This window comes from Neovison vison, chromosome 13 (genome assembly GCF_020171115.1).
Source record: "Neovison vison isolate M4711 chromosome 13, ASM_NN_V1, whole genome shotgun sequence".
NCBI lineage: Eukaryota > Metazoa > Chordata > Mammalia > Carnivora > Mustelidae > Neogale > Neogale vison.
The window spans coordinates 99496979-99519454 of NC_058103.1; the positions used below are offsets into that span (position 1 = coordinate 99496979).

Genomic DNA, 22476 nt, shown 5'->3' on the forward strand with positions numbered 1-22476 from the left:
TAAGCATTGAATGTAAATGGCATCATTATAAGGATATTAAGAGGTCAAGCTGTCAAGGCCCCTTGCTAAACTGAAGCTAATTTCAGGAGTCATATTCACACAGTAATGCCCTTTTATAATAGCAAATAAATCACATTTGCAACAATTGTTAAAAACTAACTGCCAAGTATCTGTTGCAGTTGTAAATATCCTATTTGTCAACTTAAGTATTTCCTGCTGTATGGCAGAAAATGCAAATCAGATGGGGACAGCTACTTTTTTCTTAATAGGAGAAAGTCAACTTGCTGTTCTTGCATGTCAGGCATTTTTTTTGTCCCCTAGAGCTTTTCTGTTGATGTTTTCATCTCCTTGATTAAAGGGAAGTGTATATAACCAACAGTATAAATATTTGTGTTAATATTATTAATGTTTTGGTCATAAAGATTTTTAAAAACTTAATTCACAGTATAGTTCACATGCATTGTTACTTTAGTCTCAAGTATACGGTGTAGCGATTTAGAGCTTCCATTCATCGTCTGCTGCTCGTCATGACATGTGTACTTGTGATCAGGATTTTAACGAGAATGCAGCACAGTATAGGGGGAGAATGAGAACCAAGGAGTCAGCCTAACTCTGGCCCTCGCAAAGAGTGTACATTTGACCAAGGTGTGTAAACTCCTTCAAAATCAGCATCCTTGAGTGCAAAAGGAGCAAATGATAATATCTGCCACACAGGGCTTTGAAAACAAAATACATGCACCTAAAATTGCCTTACGAATGATAGAGTTCAGTACAAATGTTAATTTTAATGACTAAGCATTTCCTTGAAGGGTAGGATCTTAGGAGACACATTTTTAGTAGCCTGTGTGGCTATTAGATTGCCCTATTTAATAAATGTTTTCCCGATTTATGATCATTGTGCTCAGCCTCTCAACAGCTCAGCCCAGGGAGTGGTTAGATTTGGGCAAGGTTGGTATTACTCTGTCTCCATTTGACCAATGAGGATGCTGAGATCAGAAAGTGACTTCATGGTTTGCTTAAGATCATAGAACACGGGCGAGAATTCTGTTCTTTCTAGAGCCCCAGCACTTTTGCTTCCCTAGACTGCCCTAAACGCTCGGTTCACAAAAGAAATCGTAGAACAAATTTCATTAAGCCCTTTCCTCAACAGCAGGCTTGCCTGAATTGCTCAGATAATTGTTCTGTTCTCCATCTGGTTTTTCCATTGAAGACACCGCCTGAGGCATGCTTGTTTTGTGTACAAGGGTTCCAGTCTCCCCCTCTAGTCTGTCAGCCCTTTAGGGGAAGCTGCTGAGTCTTTGTCTTCCCCCAGCAGCCCCTGTCTGGGGCAGGGCTAGGCTCACAGCAGGGCACACCAACACCTCGGATGTGTCATTGTGAATTCCACTCCAACTTTTAAGGAACAGGATCTAGGTGGGTCTCTAGAATCTGGTTTCAAATTGCACTGTAGGAAATACATGGTGAGCATCTCCTCTGTGCCAGCCTCACGCTTTCCCACTTACCTCATTTAATCCCATTCTTGATTTTGGATTTCACTGTTAACCTTAGGAACCTAATCTCTGCACTGAATACTCCCTCACAGTTCAGATGAGCAGGGATGGCGGCCTGTACAAAAGCACTGTGAGTGGGGATGGAGAGAAGTGGATGGATTTTTAAGTGTTCAGAAGTGCCTTTGACGTGACTTGCAGGACTTCTAATGACTGGCTTGACAGGTTAATTGATTAGCTATGATGGTAAGGGAAAGACATCACTGAAGGTTAGTACTGGAAAGACCCTTAAAAATCATCTAATACAATCAGTTTACTTTATAAATGGAGCGAAGTGGTTTGCCCTCGGTTACAGAGCAGGGTGTCAAAGGTGTAGGATGAGCAAACGAGATGGCTCAGCTCCCAGTCATAAATCACTAGTTGATGATTGTTTGACTTACTGCTGGTGTAAAGATCATTTTGTTAAAAATGAGTAGAATGCTAGAGACATTTGCATCAAGGCCTTAAAAAGAATACGTAACGGAAATATTCATCTTAGCATTTCTTGTGAGATTGAATAATTGCAGGTCCAATTATTGCAGGTCCGAATAAATGTCCAACATTCGGGTATTGAGTAAAAAGATTCTGACACATTCAAGTGATGCGATAGTCTATGATATCATCACAAAAGATAATAATTGTGATTAGCTTTTGACGGCATAGGAAGATACACAAAAACAGCAAGGATATAAAGTCAGAAAGGCAACTTGACTTCAGCTTTGCAATGACCATATTATACACAGAGTAGACTAGGTGAGACTGACAAAATGTTAACAGCCAATGGTGAATATTAGCAGAAATATTAGCAGTAAGTGCAGTTATATCTAGACTTTCATGTGTTTTCTGGAATGTACTATCTGATATGGTAGCCACTAGCCACTTGTGGTTATTGAGTTCTTAAAATGTGGTTGGTTCAGGGTCACCTGGGTGGCCCAGTTAGTGAAGTGTCTGCCTTTGGCTCAGGTTGTGATCCTGGGGTCCTGGGATCAAACCCCACCTAGGGCTCGCTGCTCACTGGGGAGTCTGCTTCTCCCTCTCCCTCTGACTCTCCTCCTGCTCACTCACTCTCTCTTGAGTGTGCGCTCTCTCTTTTGAATAAATAAATAAAATCTTTTTTAAAAAAATGTGGCTGGTTTAAGTAGAGATGGGGTCTAAATGTAAAATACCAGATTTTGAAGACTGAGCAGGTAAGAAAGAATACTTTAAAACATCTCATTAGTAATATTTTATACTGATTGTATGTTGAAATGATAACTCTTTGGTTATGTGGGGTTAAATAAAACACATTATTAAGAATATGTTCTATTTTTTGTTATATTTTTAAACAGTGCTATTAGAAAATGAAAAATTACATGTGGCTTACATTCTATTTCTATTGGATTGATTGCAAAAAAGCCCATTTTAAGCTCAGCAAGAGACAGGGCCAGTAGAGGTGTGGTGAGGGAATACTGCAGAGGTCCCAGCTTTCTCCTGCTCTGACGGGCCAGGAGGCTGCATCAGGAGGCCTGGGACAAAGAGGGCAGAACACAGGGCAGAAGGCAATTCAGAAACTATGACAACCTCATTGACCTTTAAACAAGCATGTGAGAAGCAGAAAACAGGATCAGGCAGCGCCAAGCTTGCTCACAATTTGTTGCCTTCCCAGGTTTTGCGTCCTGTTGGGGCCACAAGCTCTGGGATGAAAACGTAATATGCCCCTGTGTGGAAGGTAGGGAGAGGGGCCCAGTACTGAGGCCTTTTCTCCTTCGGTGCTCCAGGCAGGTGAAGGTTGCTTGCTCTCCGGGCTGTGCTGGCTTCTAGCCTGTGGCAGGCCAGGTGGGTGGGAGGCAGAGTCTGTGGGTGCAGGCACAGGTACACAGGCCCACATTTTGTGACTGTTTCCACTTGGAAATAAAGTTTTCGTAGCAAAGAGTTTGGTCTCGCCAACCCTCTCTTATGGGCTTCTGGGTAGGTATGGGACTGACAGACGAATTTATAGATCAAACAACATTTGTGGAAAAATCAGAATTTTAGGACTTGAAGGATTCACAGATGTTTTACACATTCATCTATAGGCTTTCTGTTCTTTTTCTACATCATCATCTTTTTTTTTTTTTTAAGATTTTATTTATTTATTTGACAGAGATCACAAGTAGGCAGAGAGGTAGGCAGAGAGAGAGGAGGAAGCAGGCTCCCTGCTGAGCAGAGAGCCTGATGCGGGACTTGATCCCAAAGACCCTGAGATCATGACCTGAGACGAAGGCAGAGGCTTAACCCACTGAGCCACCCAGGCGCCCCCATCATCTTCTTTTATTGTAAGGAGAAGAACCTGAGGTCCGGAAAGCCTATGTGGCTTGCAGAAGGCCCCATCTTTGATACCAGCATCTGAGGCAAATATTCCTGATCCTTGGCAGGTTGAGTCTCTGGGCCACACTTTCCTCCACTTATCACTGGGGAGGATAATCCTGACAGACCTTCTCTCACTTGTGTCCAGCTGCATCTAGAGGCTGACTGGGAATTGTGAAGATTTCTCACTCCGTAGAGAATTTTTTAAAAGACAGATTCTCCAGCCAAGGCAAGTGGGGATGAAACACTGAGAATTCACCTACTACAGAGATGGTATCAGGCCATTAGAGCAAAGTGTGATCCAAGCTTACCCTTCTCAGCAGCCTGTCTTGGTTAAGGCACAGGTGCACCATCTCCCATGTAGTCCCAATATGACAGGAAGTCCACCATTGGGTTCTTTCTAGAGCAAGACCAATCCCTTTGTCAGACGCATGGGTCCCCAGAGCTATGGCTAAGTTAGAGAGGCGAGGCCACCTGCCTAGCCCCTCTGTTTGCTGGTCAGCACAGGCACGGGTAGCCAAGGTTCCTTCTGTCTTTACTGGTTTGGCTAAATACAGAGGCAAGACCTTACCACTTTAGAAGCCAAAATCCATCGGTGTGACATGATCTAACTTATAATTTTAAAGGGTTACTCTGGTTGTAGTGGGGAGAAGAGACCATAGGGGCCAAGGACAGAAACAGAGAGGCCATTGCAATCCAGTGGGTGAGAGATGGTGGTAGCTGGACCCGCAGAGGAGGGGAGAAGTGGTCGTATTATAGAGGTGCTTCTAAACTGCAACCTGAAGGACTTGGCTGATGGGTTGGATGCAGAATATGAAAGAAAGAGTAGTCAAGGATATCTTTAAGACCTTGGCCCTGAGAACACGAAAGGATGAAATTACTATGTTCTGTGTGGGGTAGACTACTAGAGGAATAGTTTCAAGGGTAAAAATCAAGATTTCAGGTTTGGGTGTGTTGAGTTTGAGATGCTTTTGTTGAATATGTTTCAGAGGATGGGATGAGATCTCAGGTACGTTTTCTCCCTTCTTGGCTATAAAAGCAGGAAGATATGCTTGGCTAGGGTATAGGGATAAAGCAGAATCCGTCCCTGCTAGGGAGGCATCTTTTTCTCTGCTATCACTTTCGGGCCTTGGGCTCAAGGCCATCCTTGTCTGAGGAGAGGCAAGGTCTACAGACCGTAGTCTATGTGACCTACAGGACATGGAGCCTTCCCTAGGGCACATGCTTCTCACAGTGTTAAGGCCAAGATGAAATAAGCTTGAGGAGGTTAGAGGCAGCTTGGTAGAGGAAAGAAGTGACTGCCCCTTGAGGGCAGTGGAGATTGGAGGGACCTATGCCTTGAGGGTGGCTGGTGGCTTTGCTGGAATGGCAAGAGCACTGGACCAGAGTTACAGGACCTGGCTGGGAGTGTTGGCCAGGCCCTTTGCTGTGTGACCTTAACTTTCTTCTTTCTGGGCCTCAGCTTCCTTGCATGTTAACGCAAACCTCTCTGCAATGGTCTCTGTCTCCGAGGAGTATTGTGAGGATCCAGGGACTACAGGAGAAACTCTGTGAGTCTAGTACTGTGGGGTGTGGCCGACTCAAATCCGTTTGGACCCTGACTTCTTCCCTGCGTCTCTGCCAGGACAGGCATAAGAACTCAGTTGCTTGGCTCTTGACTTCAGTGTTTGTGCCCGCTCCTCAGTGATGGGGAGGACTTTTACCTCTTCTTAGATGTTGTTTAAAAACAGGCTGGAGAATCCTGGCTGCAGAGAATGTACTGCCTTAGGGAGCTACTGAGAGATACCTCTTCCCGTGTTGACCCTCAGCAGGCAGCGCTGAGCTCCCCGGTGTAAACACCACGCATGCTACTTGATTTTAAAGAGATGGCACAGTGCTCTCTAAGAATTTTCAGTTGGTAAAATATCAATGTGATGATGATATTTGGTAAGAATTGTTTGTATTATATTTTAAAAAGTGGATAGGAAGGCCGATGGGACTGCAGCATCTTGGCATGTTGCCACCTAGTGGCAGCTGCTGGGATGGCCCAGTCTCTAGGAAAGGCTAAGGAGAGCGGCTGTTGCCGGGAATGGGGCAGTCACCCTGGGGCTCTGATCAACAATTGAGACTCACCGTATTCATCTTGGAGGCCTTCCCCTTTGTCCCTATTGATCCTGTTTATCCTTCTGGCCACAGTTTAAACCACAGGCTGTCTCCCAGCAACTCCCAGCATCCAATTTATGTTCCGCCCACCCTGGATACTGCCTTATATGGGGCGTTTAGAGTCTGTGAGGCCAGAGGCAGCAGAAAATCTGGGCCCTGACACTTTTTTTTTTTTTTTTTCCCAATTTATTTATTTTCAGAAAAACAGTATTCATTATTTTTTCACCACACCCAGTGCTCCATGCAAGCTGTGCCCTCTATAATACCCACCACCTGGTACCCCAACCTCCCACCCCCCCGCCACTTCAAACCCCTCAGACTGTTTTTCAGAGTCCATAGTCTCTCATGGTTCACCTCCCCTTCCAATTTACCCAAATTCCCTACTACTCTCTAACGCCCCTTGTCCTCCATGCTATTGGTTATGCTCCACAAATGAGTGAAACCATATGATAATTGACTCTCTCTGCTTGACTGATTTCACTCAGCATAATCTCTTCCAGTCCCGTCCATGTTGCTACAAAAGTTGGATATTCGTCCTTTCTGATGGAGGCATAATACTCCATAGTGTATATGGACCACATCTTCCTTATCCATTCATCCGTTGAAGGGCATCTTGGTTCTTTCCATAGTTTGGCGACTGTGGCCATTGCTGGGCCCTGACACTTAATGCTTAGGGCCCACTAGTTCACCATGCCTAGGGCCTCCATGATTTCCAAAGGCCTTCAAAATATTTGGATTCTGGGGGAAAGAAAAAGTTCCTGGCTCGCAAATATAAAAGGAAAACTACAAAGTAACCATAAATGTTTTTAAAAATACAGATGAAATTCAATTATGTTGGTTAAATGGAACACAATTTATACAGTTATATCTAAATCCTGTTCCATGAGAGCACATTTTAATACATTTACTATGACATAGGGCGATGGGCTCTCTGAAGCAAAAAATACTCAGGGCCCAGAGAGGTCTTAAACAATTCTGATCCGCAGACCTAAAACGACCTCCATCATTCCCACATCCCCATTTTATGGATGAGACTCTGGAAGGAGAAGGCACGGAATGAGGTCCCTCAGGGGAAGAGCTGGGACCAAAGCCCGGGTTTCCCGAGTTGTGGTCCAGCACTTTCCATGACACCTAGTCCTTAGCGTTAATAGTCCAGTTTGCGGGGCCAGAAGCTTCTCTGTGACTTCGCACGTTCTTTCAGGGTGTGTAGGGATCCAAAATGGAAAATACTGATACACCTTACACCTGTACCATCAGCAGCTCTGTGGATGTTTTTCACTTTTGTTAAAAACCCAACATTTAATATACACTTGCCTTTTCTGTTTCCTTTCCCAAGTTACTTCCACTACTTCTATACATTTATGATCCTCCCTCGATTACTTTTACGACTGATGGCCTAACTAATACTTGTATTAAGGTACAGAATTACATACTCATTTCTTTTTTCTTTTTCAGTGTTTCCTTATTTTTTTAAATCATGAATTTTTAGAAGGCCATTTTCTTATTTTGACACTAGGCACTAAACTATAATAAACACGAAAACCCAATTTTTATAACCTATTACAGGTTTCTAGGACTAGTAATTGTATATGCTTCTTCCATGGCAATTCAATATAATAATCTCATACTGCAGATAGATATTCTCCTCCTTTAATTTTCATGCTATAAATGTCAGAGATGGTGAATAATTTGCTTAGCTGAGAAGTATTCCTTTAAAGTTACTACAAATAATCTCCAAAAGGCTTTTGTGTGGGATTTCAAAGCAGAAAGCTCCTGCTTGGTAGCTCTCACTGGGGAGGATCCCTGTGCCTGGTCATGGGGACACAGAAGGCTGTGGTGTAAAGGGAGATGAAGATGGGCACACCACGCTGGGCCCATGAGGGCAATGAGTTAGCAGCAGAGTTTGCCTGTCCTTCCCAGTTTCCTTGACATGTGCAGCACATCAGAATTTTTTGGGAAAGAATCACCTCTGTTACAGAATATGTAGGCAAGAAGCAAAGGCAGTGAGAGCTATGGCCTTGAACTTGGTCTAGTCCAGCCCCCCTTAAACTCTAGGCTTGAGGCTGTAAGAAGAGAAGAGACGTGGGCAGGAGCAGAATTCAGAGCAGAGCTCAGAGCCCTTGACTGCAAGTCCAAGGCAAGTTTGTTTACTTTTGGGAAATTCCTAGAGAGGAGAATCAGACCGAAAGCAGGGACTCATCTCACTCATATTTGCATCCTGCTTAATATCTACCGCAGCACTCTTGATATAAGTGTGCACAATAACTCTTTGTTGGATTACTCAATAATAAATAACACAAGGGGAAAAAAATCTTCCCTTTAAAACACAGACAAGAGAGATACCGCGTCAAACCCGTAAGGATGGTTGAAATAAAAAGACAGTAACAAGTGTTGGCAAAGATACAGAGAAATTGGAAGCCCTATACATTGCTAGCGAGATTGTAAAATGGCACAGCCAATTTGAAAAAAAAAAACAGGTAAGCACTTTCTCAAAAAGTTAAACTTATGGTAGCCAAAAGACCCATCGATTCTACTCCTAGGTGTATAACCAGAAATGAAAGCAGGCATTCACACAAAAACTTGCACACGGATGTTCACAGCAACACTACTCATACCAGTCCAAAGGTAGAAGCAACCCAGATGTCCATCTGATTGAACAGATGAACAAAATGTGGTCTGTCCATACGATGGGATATTTTTTTAGGCCATTAAAAGGAATGAAGCCCTCATATCTGCTATGACATGGATGAACCTTGAAAACATTATGTTAAGTCGAAGAAGCCGGTCGCAAAGGACTGCCTACTGGATGATCTATTTATATGGAATGTCCAGAACAGGGAAATCCAGAGAGGCAGAAAATCATTTCCAGTGGCTGGGGAAGAGAGGGCGTGGTAAATGATTCTTCATGGGTTTCAGGATGTCTTTTTAGGGGTAGGGGAAATTGTCTAAAACTAGGTAGTGATGATGATGGTATGACTCTGAATGTACTTAGAAACCACTGCAGGGCACACTTTAAAAAGTTTGAGTTTTACGGGCAAGGATATCTCAGGAAAGCGGTTATCCACACACACGACACCCAGAACCCGGTCTCCAGGAGACCCGTTCTTGGAAGGATGCCTGCACAACTTGTATGGCTGCTCGTCGGGATCTACTTGAGGGTGTCGGTAACGACGGGATGAGGAAGCCTGTGACAAACCACCTTCCAATTTATCCGAGATATGCAAGTCTCTACCTCAAACCGCTTCTCCAGATGTGGGTGAAAATTATCTGCTTCCTACACTAAAGCAAAATAGTGGGTGGCAAGGGTTCACGCCTCGGCCCAATGAGCAGTTGTAGGCTGGAGGGGATGATGTCTTAGCTTATGTCGAAGAGACTCAGTCAGCTCTGAGGACACAGTGTCATTTTTCTAAAATGCAGTGCACTCCTGTCTCCTCCCCACCACAGACCTTCGTTTCGTACCAGTTCTCAGACTAAGTGGGGCTGGTCAGGGTCAGATCCAGAAGAGAGGCAGGGCCAGTCAAGCAAGTGGGCACGTGGCATGGGAAAACTCTGAGACGTGTCCACTTCCCTTCTTCCCTTCTGTTGCTCATTCCAGGGCCCTCCCAGCACCTCGGCCTGCCTTCTGTGACTTGGAGCTCCCCAGGGACACTTCCTCATCCCCCTCAAATTAATCTAATAATCCAGTACCTCCTGAGGGCTGAGTGCCAGGCAACATGTTTGTCATCACGGAACCTTTCGGATTTGGTTATCCTGTGAGCTGGCTCTGAATTCCATGACGTTGCCTTTGTTTTCTGTAGACTCTGGCATTGGAAAGTTTCAGCACCCCACCATGCCAACATGCCACCTTTTTTTTTGATAGCAGCAGTGTTTAGAAAGCTGCCTATTTGACCATGTGGAGGATAGACTTTAGGAGACAGACTGGGGAAGTAAAAAGGAAGGGAAACTGATGTGTGTTAAGGGTCTACAATGCACAATACACTTTTGTATTTTCTTATGTCATCCTCACAAACACCTTGTGAGGTAAGTACTAACATCCGCGTTTTATAGAACTAGAAGTGAAGGCTCAAAGAACCCAGAAACGTGCCAAGTTCCACAGCTAAGCAGCGAGGCTAGGATTACGATGTAGGTTTGCCGTACTCTGATGTCCAGGCTCTCTCCCGCCCTTGATCTTGGACATTTCTTTCAGTCACCCCTAGAAACTCCACTACTTATGAGGTGGTTCCAGAGGAAGGCCCGTGATTTACTGTGGGACTTTGGGCAAGCCACTTAACACCTTTCTGCCTCACTGTCCCCATTATTTGTCTGTAAAGCACTTTGAGAGCCTATAATAAAGGAGCTGTATAAAGACAAAGAAATATTGTCCTTCTGTGTAGGCAGAAAGCCAGGGTTCCTACCTGTGATCAATGAAAGTCCTGTGGCACTTTCCAGAAATGTACGGGTGGAGGTTTAGGGCCTTGGGAAAAATTCCAGTCAAGTAGCTGCTGACTGAAAATCACCCTGTAGTTTCACCTGAGTAAGTGTTCCTCAGTCCTGGCTTACCTGTCAGGGCTCTGCTGCTATTTCAGACCTCTGTTCCACTGAGCTTCCCCCCAGAGGCTGCTTTTAACTGACCCCCTCTGACACCATTTGTCCCTAGGTTCAGTTTCTAACAAATGAAAGGAACAGCATCGAGGGAGGTCTTTCCCTCCTTCCTCCTCCTCTCCTCTCTCCTTCCCCTCATCTCTTCTTCTGAAATTCAAGGCACTCTTTCTTACTATATAGCTTACGCTCAGGAGTACGCACCAGACTGTTCATGGCAAATAAGTGTAAATTTTTCGTTTTGGCTCTACTTATATTTGATTAAGTGTGTTCTACGATCTTCAAGCAATTTGTGGAAAATAATTGCAGAATTCATGTCTTCATATTTCCCTCATCAACAAGTGAATCAAAAAAATACAAAATATATGCATTGATGCTTCTCCCCCCAAATCTGAGGTAGCGTATTCTTTGGTATACTGGAAGTCTCTAATATGAGTAGAAGTTTTAAGGGTATTTCTTTGAAAAATGCCTCTTTCTACTGAGCCTCTTTATTGATGTCTCTTCATTCTGCACCCTTCTATTTATATAGGGCACTCAGTTGTTGCCCCAAGGGGTTCAAACACCTGCTCTTCCAGTTCAGGGAATTAATGTAGGAGAACACGGTTGTCCTTGGTGATAATGGCCATTTTCCGTGTTCTTCTTGGAGCCACGTGTGCCTTGTCTCTGGAGTTCCTTTGTATTTCCTGTCTCTTCTCTCCCTATGGGGGCTGAATTTTGTTATTATATTTGGACTTGTATTTTGTATCAGTTCCCAACAGCCTGACCAAGTTTCACTGGGTTGGTTTGATATCATGTATGTATTAAGACATTAGTGGAGAGACATCACAAAAGGTTAAACTGTCAGACACAAATAAGTAGGTACTCTAGTCTGGGCTAGGGAGGGGGCATGCTAGAGGAAGATCCACTCTAACCAAGAAGTAGAGCTATTCTATTTATATATTTATAAGGGCATGGAAAAATAGGCAACACAATGAATCTTATGTTTAAGAAAGCAAAATATATGTTTAAAGGAATATACATATTGTTAAAACAGTTCTATTTATGCAAAAGATTCATGTAACTTTATAAAGGTTTTCAGGGATTTTAAAGGATTTTAAGTGCTGTGTTAGACTGTACTGGTAACAGATGTTCAACGGCGTGCTTAAGTTTTTGTTTTACTGAAAAAGCAATGGATTACTTGATATTTTCTTTTTAAAAAATCATACCAACACCACCCCACTTTAAGTATGGCTCTAATTCACTATTTCTAAGAAACATAAATGATTTAAAATAACATAAGGGCTTCTAAAGATAAGTATCACTATAGTGGAGCTAGGAGATTTTGTTTGCTAAATATTCCCTTTAGAATGCCAGTTTTTTTGTGTCACTTCTTGTTCTTTTTCTATGAAGACAGATGGTGTCAGTAATTGCCTATATATTTAATTAAGTTAAAAAGCTACATAGTAAGGTTTTGGCAAAAAAGTAGGATATTTTGTGCTATGAGCAAAGAAAGCAAAGGGAAGCAGAAATTGGTAGCATAAGACACTATTCCTCACCAAATACGCATTTTGATATCCATATGTGTTGGAATGTGAGATTGCATGAATCTCATGATAAGAACAAAGACATTTACCCTGAAAGATGAAGCCCGTAATGGAAATCTAGATGGCAGTTCTCCTACATTTTGACTGGCTGGATTGGAATGACTCTACCTGTTGTTCATATCACGTCCAACTTGGGCCCAATACTTAGCAGTCATTCTAAACTCTTCTGAGACTCAGGTTTTTGCCTGGGATTTCTCACCTAGCAGGCTAATCATTGTGAAATTATTATGGGAGGAAAAGCAGTAGCTACTTGTAGAAAGTGGTTTGGAAAACTGACTTAACCATTCTTGTGGTGTCTGTTTTCAAATGTTCCCATCCCGCGAATCCACCTTCTGGCTTAATGGCAATATGGCGCTCCCAGCTGTGGTGCTGTGTATGGGCTTGCTCATTTAAACTCTTAAAGCTTAAAAATGGCTACCACAACACTGATTTTATTCCATTTCGCTTAGTCATTAACATTTAATGATTACCTTATGTGCAGAGCACAAGGATGGAATATATTTAAAAAAATAGGAGATGTGTTTTCTGGCTTTAAGCTGTTCAACTCAATTCAACAAGCATATTGAGGATATACAAGAGAAACATACATTTTCTTTGGTGATGGTGGTTGAGGAGGGGGAGAGATTTACAAAGAAAGTCACCATCAATTCAGTGCAGTACCACTGTGAGCATCTGCCGTGAGAGAAAGAGCACAGTCTTGTCAGCCAGCTAAGTCCTGGTTTGCATCCCGGGTTTGCCACCTTTTTGTAGCTGTGTGACCTTGAACACGTCACTCTAGCCTCAGGTTCCTCATCTGTAAATTTGGGATCATAATCATACCCACTTCTCAGGGTGTGAGGCTTAGGAATACTACATGTAAAATATATAACGGAGTGTCTGGCATGTGACAAAAATTGAATAAATAATATTATCACTAATGATGACTCTGGCCATCAATACTGTACCTGTGCTCTGAAAGGCTAGAGAATGATGTAACAATTGAAGGGGGATTAGTTAAGGTGGGTTTCCAAGAGGACTTGGATTTCAAAACATTTTGAAAGAAGGAAAGTTGTATATAGACAGAAAAGAAAGGAAGGGCAAGCTATAGGAATGAAGGGGGCGTGTGGGAGACAGAAAGAGAATGCATTTATTGAACATGGATGCCACCAAGCAGGTCAGCTTGCTCATCTTGGAAAGTACTTTGGGACATGATCAATGAGAAAAGCAATTAGCGCCGCGTAGTGGGCAGGGGAAGATTCAGGATTCAGTTTTAAGAAGTAGGTTAAGGCCTAGAGCAAATTACCTTGTATTTCATCAACCCAACATTATCATACAGGTCAAATTAAGTTAAAATGAATGTTAAGGACAACTTCGAAAGGGAAAATTTACCACAGGATAAGTCTTGACCACAGGTGACAGCTAGAAACTAGGAAAGGGCCACTCAGCGTCAGTTTCGTGATGCTGGTGGACAAGCTTTAAACACGTGGATGTGGAGAATCTTCTGGTCTTTCTTAGCATTAGCAAGAAGCCTTTCCTTTGCTCCTACCTGCTGCTCTCCTGAGTCCTGTAGAGCTATGGTACCTCCTGAGAAGTGCGGGATGCAGTGTGAGTGCCTGGATTTGCCCTCCTCTGGCAGTGTCTCTGGTGATTAAAGTTATTTAAAGACCTCAAAGTCTGCAGAGAAGTGTCTGGGCTTCCTTTGAAAGGAAGCAGGGATCTTCATGGTGAGAGTGGAAGTCCGAAGTCCTGGATGGGACAACCGGATATAAACAGAGGAACTGGGTCTCTTATATGTAGACCAACCAAAATTCTACCCAAGAGCTGATGCTCAGGCTTGGATTCAATCTTTCTAAAGTTTAGGGTTTACAGTAAAAGGGGGCTAACCCAACATGAAAGGACAGTCGCATATGGTATTATTATATATAGCAAAATTGGCCACTAGTTTACCTGCACTATCAGTGCTAAGAAATGGAATTATAATTTTTACTGTGAAATTTATTGTCATCATTGCCTTTGTGCTTACTGTAGAAGCCGCCATCATCATCATCATCATCATCATCATTACCTGTATATTACAGGTCTCTTTCACTGACATGAAGATGCAGACCTTTTAAAGGGACAGGTCTTTTACTTTAATGCTTCAAAACCCTTTGGGATCTATTTTCCCTTCACTGGGTATTAACTTGTGATTAACAGTGTGCCTATTATAGCATTAAAAAACACTGAATAATAGGCACTGCTGTTTATACCAAAGGCCTATTAAATTTTAATTTAGATATAAACTCTTAACCTTCTTATATATAAATAAAATACCTTCCCTGAAGAGAAAAAGTAAATCTCATTGAGGTCCCTTGGTGAATACCTTGTATATCCTGAAAACAGAGATAGGGAGATCTTGCAAATGAGAGTACCAGAGGGAGACTCAGGGAGAAGTATTCATTCATTCATTTAATGGATATTTACTGTGGAGCTGTTACATGCCAGACACAGTGCTGGGTGCTGGGTATACACCAAGGAATAAGAAGGAATTATGGTATTTCTGTAGACTTCAGTTTTTCTATTCTCTGAGATAAATATATTCATTTTTGATGTTTATATATCACTTTGAGATGATGAGAATGCTCACTGACTTTTAAAAATAATGCTAATTCCATTCAGATTCCATTCACAATTTGAGAACCTGCTGAGGGCTCCAGTGACAGTTTTACATGTGATTATGCCATTTGATTTAATAAGAACAGCACCTTGTATCGGCTCAGCCTCTCGGAATACCCTGTGTGAAGGAGGGCAGGAACTCACCATTTATCAAGGAGAAACACGAGGCCCCCAGAGGTCCACTGAGCTATCTGAAGTCCCACAGCTGGCTAATGGACAGATCGGGGACAAAACCCGTTACCTGTCACGATGAAAATATTTTCAGCTATCTCTTTTTTTCATCTTTTGGGCTGATATATTTGTATGAGACAGCCTTCGGGGCAGTTTTCAGAATGCGTGGGATATTCTCTGATAGACAACGTCAGAGTCTCCCTTTTAGTCTTTCCTCACAATTTGCACTGGCAACAAGTCCCACTTCCTCCTGTGGCAACTTTTTGTATCTGGGAAGGGCCCTGACTAGTTGCCTGAGGCCGTTTTTTCATCTAAACTCTTTTCTTAAACATTGGATTTCTTTTCCTTTTTTTTTTTTTTTTTTTTTTTAAGATTTATTTATTTATTTTAGGAGGGTGGAAGGGGCAGAGGGAAAAGGAGGGAGAGTCACTAGAGGACTCCCTGCTGAGCACAGAGCCCCACGTGGGCCACGACCCTGAGACGGTGACCCCCACCAAAGTTAAGAGTTGGATTCTTAACTCACTAGGTCACCCAGGTGCCCCTTCCTTTCCCTTTTGTAAAGAAGTAATAACTATCAGTGATCACAACAGAGATGGTTACTTTAAAAGGTCATGATTATGTAAAAGTCAGCAAGTTTTGGGGCACCTGGGTGGCTCAGTGGGTTAAAGCCTCTGCCTTTGGCTCAGGTCATGATCTCAGGGTCCTGGGATCAAGCCCCACATCGGGCTCTCTGCTTGGCAGGGAGCCTGCTTTCTCCTCTCTCTCTCTGCCTGCCTCTCTGCCTACTGGTGATCTCTGTCTGTCAAGTAAATAAATAGAATCTTAAAAAAAATAAAAATAAAAATAAAAGTCAGCAAGTTTTTAATCTGGAAATTTTTAGCAGAAAGCATCTTCATCAATCTGTTAAGCGACTTACTAGAAAGAAAAGGAACTGGAGAGTGATATATAAATGCATATTTGTAAGAGGCAAGTCAGATATGATGTTTGTGACATTTAGATCCTCACTTTTACATCTATGTGTTTGTGCTTTTCTACCCCCAACCTTCACAGTATCTTTCCCACTTGGACTGCACTCTTTCTTTTCTTTTCTTTTTTTTTTTTTAAAGATTTTATTTATTTATTTGATAGAGAGAGATCACAAGCCGGCAGAGAGAGAGAGAGAGAGAGAAGGAAGCAGGCTCCCGGCTGAGCAGAGAGCCCGATGCAGGGCTCAATCCCAGGACCCTGGGATCATGACCTGAGCCGAAGGCAGCGGCTCAATGCACTGAGCCACCCAGGCACCCGACCGCGCTCTTTCTTATCTTCCTTCAAATCCTAATGATCTTTCCGCTCAAACTCTGTACAGACCTTTCTTGATTACTCCAAACAGAAGGCTGTTAAACTGACATTACCTTTTTGATGTCTCTTTTATTGTTCTGTGTTGTTGTCACTTAGGTTTTTATTTGTAATTCATTTTTCAAGTCTGTCTCCCCTACTAGATTGTGAGCTCCCTAAGGACAGGACTTCTTTTGCATCTTTGCAGCCTTTGTAGCACCTACTAAAATGGCTTGTACATAATAGATGCTCAGAAAATACTAGCTCTTTATTTTAGCATTTCCCAGAACTGAGTAAGTATGCTCAACAGAGCTGGATAGTCTAAAAGCTCCAAGAGTCCATCAATCAACTGGCTATCAGGTGACTATCATTGTGTTAGATATCAAGAAGAGGTAAAAAATGCAAGGTCAAGTGTATCTTTAGGGGATTTACAAATCTCACGAAGGCGATAGTAATGCCTAGGAACCAGGAAGAGTAAAACACAATTGTGTGTGTATGTGTGTGTATCCAATGAAATTAGGTGATAGATGTGAATGAAATTAGCTTCCTCATGACAGGGAACAGACCTTGTTTATATCTCTGTTCCTTCAGCTGCTAGCATAGGGCCAGAGTAAGCCCTTGGAAAGTATTTTTTTAATGAACATGTCAGTCTGTCCTCAATCTGAAGCCTTTGGTAGACATTTCATGTCCCTCCTAGAACCCAGTGGATACTGCTCATCGAAGACCCTGGTTCCAGCTCCTGTAAGGGTAATAGTTGCTGCTCTTTGTTTAAGGATTGGATCCCTTCATGGTAATATGGTACACAGCCCCTCCTCTCATCCTCATGTGGGAAGCCAGATTTCCAACGTGGCTACCTTGTAGCTCTGTGTATTCTGCATGGAGTCTCAGAAAGCCTGGAATGTCCCCATGCCTAAGGTCCTGGAATCTTGGACACAAAGCCACTGGCAGGCATGGCTTTGTACTAATGCTCCTACCACCTCCAAAACCCATGGACTAGCCCTTTCCCTTTTTTTTTTAAATTGAAATACAGTTGGCATATGATACTATGTTTCAGGTGTACAAGATATACATATATATATTGCTACATGCTCACTGTGATAAACCTGGTTACCATCTGTCACTATACCAAGTTATTATAATGTTATCAACTGTATTCCCTATTCTGTACTTTATAACCCTGTGACTTATTTACTGGCCCTTTTTTCTTTTATTCCCAATGACCCTGTGTTCTGGTGGATGTTCTCAATATTTAAATATGGCTATATTTCCAAAACTTTTCCTTCGTTTTACTACCTTAGAACCTCACTCTCATCTCCTTAAAGCTGAACAGGATTTTCCACACTCTTTTCTGAAGCTGATTCACAATTGTGGGCCTGTTGTCATTTTATGTCTCTTTTTTCTGGCTCTCAGTCCTTTTTGGTTTTACCATGGTAAGTTATGGGGGCTCAGCTCGGACCAGAGAGCAAAGATGTGAGATGGATGCTGTCACCTGTTTTCTGCCTCTTACCTCTGTTGAAGGACATGTGTGTCTGTAAGGGCATGTCTGTGAAAGTGCTTTGTAAGCTATTACATTCTATACAAATTTGTGATGATCATTATTCACATATTTTTTCTGATTACAAATATAATAATGCTTACTTTTGAAAATGCAAATGCGGAAAGCCCAAAGAACAAAATAGAAATCACTCTGTATTAGTTTTCTATTGCTGCTGTAATACGTGCCATAAACTTAGTTGCTTAAAGGGTCAGAAGTCAGAAGCCTCACTGGGCTAAAATCAACATGTCAGTAGGGCTTTATTCCTCCTGGATGTTCTCAGGAGCGTCTGTTTCCTTGCCTTGTCTGTCTCCCGGAGGCTCTCTGCATTCCCCGGTTCATGGTCACTTCCTCTATTTTCAAAGCTAGTAGAACCCTTGGGATTTCAGGGGCCACCTGCAGAGTCCAGACTGATCTTCCCCTCTCAAGGTCCTTAAGTTAATCACATACACATGTTACTGCATAGGGTGACATTCACAGACGTGACGGCTTAGAACGTGGTCCTCATTGGGGGGCCCTCGCTCTGCCATCTACACCGTCAGTCCTCCAATCCAGAAAGAATGACTTGTAACTTCTTAGTATATTTCTTTTGGTTCTTTTTTTGCTCTGTATATATGTATTTTTTTCTTTTTATAGAATGGGCATCATGTTTCAGGTATTGTTTTGTAACCTACATTTCACCTTCCAACTATTCTTTTTTTTTTTTTTAAGATTTTATTTATTGATTTGAGAGAGGAGACAGCGAGAGAGAGCACGAGAGGCGAGGAGGTCAGAGGGAGAAGCAGACTCTCCATGGAGCTGGGAGCCTGATGCGGGACTCGATCCCGGGATTCTGGGATCGTGACCTGAGCTGAAAGCAGTTGCTTAACCAACTGAGCCACCCAGGCGTGCACCGCACCCCCCCCCGCCCTTTTTTTTAAAGATTGATTTATTTGAGAGAGCGGGAGAAAGAGAGAGAGAGCACGAGCAGGAGAGGCAGAGGGAGAGAGAATCTCAAGTGACTCCGTACTCTGTGCAGAGCCTGACACGGACCCGATCTCACTCCTGAGATCATGACCTGAGCCAAAACCAAAAGTGAGATGCTTAACCGGCTGTGCCATCCAGGTATCCCCAGCCTTCAACTAGTCTGTAAATAGCTTCTTCTTAAATATTCTTTAAAAACCTTCTACTGTTTTCATAGCATTCAGTTCTATTCCTCTAACATAATTTGCTTAACAAATTCTCTACTATTGGAATTTAGGCTGTTTGAAAATTTTTGCTGTCCTTAGTAATGTGCTGGTTAACATATGCATATGTAAACCTTTGTGGTCGTGTCCTTGTGATATTTCTAAAAAGCAGATTCCTCTTATTCTTAGTATTAATTTTGAGTACAAAAGTAAGTACCATGAGAATATTATTGAAATACATAATTTTTGAATGGGAAGTTTTCTAAGAAGTCAAATAAGTAAACCTACTCACTTCATAGCCGAGAAAACTGAGGCTAAGAGAAAGAAAGATAAGATTAAAATAATATAGTAATTTAGAAAAAGAGCTAGATTCGACTATTTGAAACTTTAGTATGACAAAGAGTATTACAAATAAAACGCAAATGACAGGGTTCTGTGTCCAAGTACAGAAAGTGCATGGGTGGGGCACAGATGTGGCAGGTGAAGAAGACAGCAGGACTGGTTGGGAGATTGGTACACTGAACAAACAAATAAATTGAGAAAGAAGCATATAATATATTGAGGGTAAAGAGGCTCAGATTTCTCACTGTTGGAGAAGGTACTTATTTTTAAGTGTGGAAAAGGGGAAGTCTAGGAAGATTCCTGAAGTGCTGGACTGATATTAGAGATATTGGTAGAAATGCATGGATTTAAAATATATATGCACTGATAGATATAGGAATAGTTATAGGTACATTCATTTGTGTGTCTGTGTGTATGATCCATATATAATACATGAACTTCTGAGCTCTGTCCACTGAGAGCGACTAGAAGCAGTGACACTTCAGTAGCAATGCCTACACCAAGCCCAGATCTTAATACCATCTTCCACCGCAAGGACCCTAGGCTCTTGGGGTTGATCCTAGGTCTGTGACAGGGAGAATGTAAGATGAAACTGGACTATCCCTTTGTGATAGAAAGTAAGACATGCTCACAGAATGATGGGGACATGTCCAAAGAACACAAGAGTCACCCTGAAGTTCTCCCAGTAGCCAAATCTGGAACACTTTGAGCATCAAAATATTGAGAACATCAAAATACAACTAAAGAACATAGAAACTGACACATTCAAACTGGTATAATTACATATATGAAGACATACATAAATGAAAGATGGAAAGGAAAAACTCTTGTTCGCAATATATTGCCAATTAATAAATATAGAAAGCATGGTAGAAAGTCACCACTATATGGGGCACTTGGGTGGCTCAGTGGATTTAGCCTCTGCCTTCAGCTCAGGTCATGATCTCAGGGTCTGGGATTGAGCCCCACATCGGGCTCTCTGCTCAGTGGGGAGCCTGATTCCCCCTCTCTCTGTCTACCTCTCTGCCCACTTGTCATGTCAAATAATTGTCAAATAAAACCCTCAAAAAAAAAAAAAAAAAAAGAAAGTTACCACTATCACAGTGATGGCAGGCTCAGGAGAAAGTTGACAGTGGCTGCTAAGTTTCATGGGTGGAAATTTGATGAGGAATAAAATATTGGTGTACTCTTGGAACACCTTTCTACAAAATATTACTAATCAATGACAAAGGAAAAAATAATGATTTTATGATGGAGAAACATGGCTGGAAAAAAGAAGGAAAAGCCACAAATGACAATCTAGAAGAATGTATTTGTAACTTGTGTAACAAAGGATAAGAGTTGCTTATGTAAAAAGAGCTTCCACAAATCAACATTTACATTATAGTCTAATTTAAGTGGGGTAAAAGATATGATAAGGGAATTAAGACAAAATACATAAAAAGATGATATATATCATCACTGAAAATCAAAGAAATACTGAGGAAGACAAGATAACATTTCCCCCCACCAGGCTGGCAAAAATAAGATGATAATACGCCAGTATCTTCACTGATACCACAAAGCATGCCAACTAGGAAAGAAACTAAGGTGCTTTCTGAAGTGATGGTACTTGCAAAATGGCTAGAGTATGCCAGTGATTTTTGCAAAAGAAATTTTCATTATATATATTATACTTATTATAAACAAAAATTTAATATATTTATTTATATATTTACTTATGTATTTATTATTTATACTTTTAAATTTATACTTTTATTATATATAATCATATCATTTTATATATATTTGTTATATTTTATTATTTTACATATATATCTATATGTCTATATACCTATATACACTTACACTGAGCTAAATCTACTTCCCTTGTCAATGTAAAAACACTCTTTGGTGTACTCACTGAGCAATTCTTCCAATACTGTTCTATTGAAAATTGTAACACAAATAACTGTACATTCAGGTATTAACAGGAAGGGACAAGGAGAGGTCTTAATATGATAAAGTCACAGAATTATGGGTTAGTATTTATTTATCTCATCCATTAGTTGATGCCTGAATTCATTCTCTAAAATCTTGGCACCACATCTAGTATCTGCTAGAATATCTGTTGTTCCTTCCTTCCATTCGTTCTTCCTTCAACACATATTTACTGAATACCTGCTGTGGACCAGGGCAGAAATAGTGCTGAGAATTGAGTGGGGAGCAAAAGAGACCTGGTACAAAAAAGAGAATTGAGTGGGGGAGCTTACAATCTACAAGAGGGAGGTAGCTGTAATCAGATAATCATATGAATGCATTTATATCATGAATGCAATTATAACTAAGCTAAAGTGGTGGGAAAGGAGAGGTACTTGGTGATATAAGAATTCAAAAGAGGGAAACTAGACTTTGTCAGGGAGGTCAGGAAGGTTTCCCTAAGAAAGCATGGCTCGAGCTGAAATCTGATTGGTGGAAAGGGGGTTACTAGGTAAAAAAGAAGAGGCAAGAACATTTTGGGCAGAGGGGCAGTGCATGTAAAGGCCCTGTGGCAGGAAGTAGTATGATCAGTAAGGGAACTGAGAGAGGCCAGTGTGGTTGGAAGAGAGAAAAAGAGGGGGAGTTAGGTGAGAAAAGGCCAGCAGGGCACATGGGACCAGCCAAGGTAAGGACTTTAATCCCTGAAGTCCAGAAGGATAGTAAGCCCAGAGATAGGTCTAGCTCTGTGTTTGAACATCCCTCTCCCTGCCATGCAATTTTCCCCATACCAAACTTGAATAAATAAAAGCCACAGGACAACAGTCCCCATAGTTCCATCCTCCTCCTGCCCCAGGGATCACAGATTGAATCCTCCTTTCTCATGACAAATGTTTGGGGAGGGAAGCCTCCCCTGCTTCCCTGCCACCAGCTCTTTCACCAGAGGGCATTGTTTCTGTCGTCCCTTCCCCCCAGGTAGATTTCTGGATGCCCTTCAGTTTGTCCTTTCTCCGTGTGCGGGCCTGAGAAAGGAATGCAGAAGTGATCAAGGGCTCAGGAAGGCAAATGGAAAATGATTATTGAGCAAGCTGAACGCTGCCCAAAACATAAACTCTCACTTTGAAACCATCATCTGAATGAAATGGAGACCCATAAAACTGAGAATAATGAATATGAAACAACTATTGTGCATTTACAATGTTGGA

At 42.0% G+C, this 22476-nt stretch overlaps 1 protein-coding gene across 2 annotated transcripts in view; it reads right to left on the reverse strand.

Annotated features, from left to right (window-relative positions):
- Nucleotides 1-22476, reverse strand: part of IQCH (IQ motif containing H) — a 101183-nt gene that overhangs the window by 29963 nt on the left and 48744 nt on the right. The gene's annotated exons all lie outside the window — the stretch shown is intronic.